Genomic DNA, 4772 nt, shown 5'->3' with positions numbered 1-4772 from the left:
TTTCTCTTTTACAATGATTGTAAAAGCCTCATGTCATTTTTAAAGAAATACACTCAGACCTTACACCAGTCGTGTCTAGTCTGTTTGTCAAAAGCTGAATCCTGTGCCCACCTGGCCAGAACCCCTAGTCCCGTGGAACAAGGGACCCCGTAAGAAATCCCGGTCTGCGGCATCAAGACAAACAGGACAGTTGTGGCACACACCTTAATCCCAGTACTTGGGAGGCAGAGGCAGGAGAATTTCCATGAGTTACAGGCCAGCCTGGTCTACAGAGCTAGTTCCAGAGGTTCATATATTGGATCCAGAGCAGGTGAAAGTGTTCTGGGCTCCAGGGCTACACACAAACACACAGAAATCCTGCCTCAAAAAAGAATAAAAAAGCCAGGCGGTGGTGGCGCACGCCTTTAATCCCAGCACTTGGGAGGCAGAGGCAGGCGGATTTCTGAGTTCGAGGCCAGCCTGGTCTACAGAGTCAGAGAAACCCTGTCTCTAAAAACCAAAAAAAAAAAACCCCAAAAAAATTTTTTTTTGATAAGGGAAAAAGAAGCAGCCTGTGGTTGGGTGCGGTGACTTACGTCCAGTGCTGTATAGGCAGAGGCAGGCGGAGCTCTGTGACTCCCAGACCAGCCTGGTCTACCTAGCAAGCTCCACTACAGCCAAGGCCACACAGAAAAACCCTGTCTCAACACACACAGAAACATAACAACCAAACGAAAGAGCCGTCACCGAGTGAGAAGCCGGCTGGTAATGGGATATTTTCTTGCTTTGCAAGCTCGGCAGCCTGAGGTTACCCCAGAACCCATAAAAAGGTTCATGAAGAGGACAGGCACCACAATTGTCTTCTGACTTCCCGTCATGAACACAGACACACAATAAATATTCTTCTTCACAACAGATTTCTCTGTGTATCCTTGGCTGCCCTGGGACTCAGTCTGTAGACCAGGCTAGCTTCACCCAGAGACCCACCGGCTTCTGCCTCCCAAGAGGTGGGTTAAAAGCATATGCAACCACCTCCCAACTATTTTTGTTATACCTTAAAATATTTCTCCCCTCTCTGTCTCTCTGTCTCTGTCTCTGTCTCTGTCTCTGTCTCTCTCTCTCTCTCTCTCTCTCTCTCTCTGTGTGTGTGTGTGTGTGTGTGTTTACTTTGAAACAGGGTTTCTTTGTGTGGTCCTGGCTGGCCTCAAACTCACATAGATCCACTTGCCTCTGCCTCTCTGCCTCTCTGCCCCTGTGCCCCTGCCCCTGCCTCTGCCTCTGTGATTAGCCAAAGGGCTTTTGACTGCTGGACTTCAATACTTTGATAGCTGAACCTTGATAGTCAGCCTCAGGAAAAGGAAGTGGCCAAATAATAGACTTTGGAGGCTAGCTTTAGGAATGTAATCTCATCCTTTTTAGCAAGGCAGAGGGAATGGGAGGGAAGGGCGAGGTGCGCCATGTTTGCCAGGCTGGGCCGGGCTGGGCTGGCCAGAGTCCCTTCAGGAGTCACGTCCCTTGGAACTGGAGTTACTGACCATTCCTGCTACTTGGGTGCTGGGAACTGATCCCCTATCCTCTCCAAGAGCAGTTAAGTACTCCTGACCCTTGAGTCATCTCTCTCTATCTGATAAATAAAATATAAAGAAAAACAACAGTGGGCCATGAAGATGGCTCAGTGGGTAAAGGAGCTTGCCACCGAAGCCTAACAATGTGAGTTCGATATCCGGGATCGACTTGCTGGTAGAAGAGAAACAATTCCAGGAAGTTGTCCTGGGCCCTCTATGTCCACGTATGTATTCCGTGGCATGCACATGTATGCACTCATAAAAAAAAAAAAACAAATACATACAAACATAACAAAAACCTTTAAAGCAAAATGGAGAATTAACAGAGAAAGCTGATTTCCCCAGTGGCTGTCTGTGTTCTCTTCTTGTTTTTCCACTTAAAACCACTTCTCTTGATTTCTCCTGGGTGCTTCCTCTTTTTCTGGAAGCAAACACAAGCCCTTGGGCCCTTCATACAAAAGGTGACATTCGGGAGCCACGCCCACCCCCACCTGCCATGTTTTCATTGGACAGCATATCCTGGACCTTGGTCCTCGGTCCTAAACAGCTCTTCCTCCTTTCTTTGCCCGTGCAGACTAGTTCCTGTGTTTGATGCACCCCTCCCCCACCCTGCGCCTGGAAGTTTAGGTTGTTTGCCCCTTGTAAATCACTGATGGCATCACCCTGGAAACTGTTGCACCCATTTTCCTACTCTAGTAGAGCTGCTAGGTCAAAGTCAAATGCTTAGCACTGTCTTTGCTTGCCAATACGGAGACAAAACCCAGGTCCACAGGCTCTAGAGGCGAGCAGCGTCCAGCGCTAAGCCACACCCCCCAGCGCTGCTACTATGCAAACTTTGTTTTCAGAGTGTGTGCTTGTGTGTGTTTTGTTTTGGTGTTTGTTTGTTTGGTTTGGTTTTGGTTTTGGTTTTGGTTTTCGAGACTGGGTTTCTCTGTGTATCAGCCCTGGCTGTCCTGGAACTTGCTTTATAGTTTAGGCTGGCCTCGAACTCCTAGAGATCCCCCTGCCTCTGACTGACTGTTTGTTCTTTTTTTTTTAAAAAATTTAATTAACTAGTTTGTTAATTTGTTTCCAGGCAAGGTTTCTCTGTGTAGCTCTGGCTGTCCTGAAATTCCCTCTATAGACCGGGCTGACCTTAAACTCAAAAATCTGCCTGCCTCTGCCCCTGCTTCTATTGTGCTGGGATTAAAGCCATGAGCCACCTTGCCTGGCTATCTGCCCTTTTATTGAGATAGGGTCTCACTATATAGCCTGGTCTGGCCTGGAACTTGCTATATAGACAGACTGGCCTTGAACTTACAGAGGTCCCTCTGCTTCTGCCCCGCCCCCCCCAGACCCCCAGTGCTTACATGTGGAGGCCAGAGGATGGCTTATAGAAGTCTCTTCTTTCCTTCTTCTTCTTCTTCTTCTTCTTTTTTTGGTTCTTCGAGACAGGGTTTCTCTGTGTAGCCCCGGCTGTCCTGGAACTCACTCTGTAGACCAGGCTGCCCTCGAATTCAGAAATCCACCTGCCTCTGCCTCCCAAGTGCTAGTATTAAAGGCTGGTGAGATGGCTCTGTGGGTAAGAGCACCAACTGCTCTTTGGAAGGTCGTGAGTTCAAATTCTAGCAACCACATGGTGGCTCACAACCACCTGTAATGAGATCTGACGCTCTCTTCTGGTGTGTCTGAAGACAGCTACAGTGTACTGATTTATAATAATAAATAAATCTTTAAAAAAAAAAAAAGGTGTGCGTCACCACTGCCTGGCCTCTTCTTTCCTTCTACCACACAAATCCCAGGGATGGCACTCTGGTCACGGAGTTGATGGCAAGCACCTTTTACCCACTGAGCCCTCTCTCTGGACTCACATATTTTTGATGCACATTGGTAAATGATCCCCAGAGAGGTTGTGTCCTTTTGCCCTGACAATGGAGGGCACCTTGTTTTCCTACAGACCCAATCATGGCTGAGGAAAAAAAAGGTTATTATTTTAGTTATTGTTGAAACCTTGCCTGTGCAAGAAACACAATTTTTTTGTAGTTTTTTTTTATTATTATTAGATATTTTCTTTATTTACATGTAAATTTCTCCATTCCCAGTTTCCCCTCCAAAAAACAAACAAACAAACAAAAACAACAAAAACAAACCCCTGTTGCCTCCCCCTTCCCCATGCCTGCCACCCCGCCCTCTCCCACTTATTGGCCCTGGCATTCCCCTACACTGGGGCACAGAACTTTCACAGGGCCGAGCTCCTCTCCTCTTATTGATGATCAAATTGCAATCTTCTACTATACACATGCTGCCAGAACAATCAGACCCCTGCATGTGCGAAAAATATGGAATGCTTCACGAATTTGCGTGTCATCCTTGCGCAGGGGCCATGCTAATCTTCTCTGTATCCTTCCAATTTTAGTATATGTGCTGCCGAAGCAAGCACAAGAAACACAATTTAAACATATTCTGCTTAGTGTTAGAACACTGTCTCAGCTTTACTTGAGGAGGACGGTTCCAAATATGGACAGACAGGACTGGAGAGATGGCTCGGTGATGAAGAGCACTGACTGCTCTTCCAGAGGTCCTGAGTTCAAATCCCAGAAGCTTCATGGTGGCTCACAACCATCTATAAGGGGGAGATCTGATGCCCTCTTCTGGCCTGCGGATGTATATGCATCAGAGCACTCAAGAATTTAAATAAGTAAAATTCTTTTTTAAAAGTTAAAAACAGGGCTGGTGAGATGGCTCCGCGGGTAAGAGCATTGAGTGCTCTTCCGAAAGTTCTGAGTTCAAATCCCAGCAACTACATGGTGGCTCACAACCACCCATAATGAGATCTGACACCTTCTTTCTGGTGCATCTGAAGACAGCTACAGAGTACTTATGTATAATAATAAATAAATCTTATAAAAAAGCCGGGTAGTGGTGGCAAAAAGTCAAATAAATAAATAAATAAATAAATGTAAGTAAAACCCCCATTAAGGCTTCCATCTATGTTTTAACTTTGTATTGACGGCTTAGCAGGTCTGAGCACATGGGTGCAATGAGTATGATTCCCAAGACACACGTGTTGTAGAAAGGCAGAGAGAGAGAGAATAGAGAAGCAGAGGCCAGTCACGCCATGTGGAAAGAGAGGGGAAGGAAGGGGACAGAGGGGGAACAAGGGAGCAAGAGGGTAAGAGAGGCAAGAGCGAACTTTCAAAACTCGTCCTCTGGCCCACACATCGCACTTGCCACACACACAATTAATAA

The 4772-nt window shown here is 46.6% G+C and overlaps 1 non-coding gene across 1 annotated transcript; it reads right to left on the bottom strand.

Annotated features, from left to right (window-relative positions):
• Nucleotides 1–3856: 3856 nt before the first annotated feature.
• On the bottom strand, nt 3857–3963 carry LOC116092619. Its single transcript, XR_004119365.1, has one exon. It is a non-coding gene; the product is annotated as a U6 spliceosomal RNA (small nuclear RNA).
• Between the last annotated feature and the right edge of the window lie 809 nt (nt 3964–4772).

Source organism: Mastomys coucha, unplaced genomic scaffold (genome assembly GCF_008632895.1).
Source record: "Mastomys coucha isolate ucsf_1 unplaced genomic scaffold, UCSF_Mcou_1 pScaffold15, whole genome shotgun sequence".
Lineage (NCBI taxonomy): Eukaryota > Metazoa > Chordata > Mammalia > Rodentia > Muridae > Mastomys > Mastomys coucha.
This window is presented reverse-complemented; position numbering and strand designations above follow the sequence as displayed.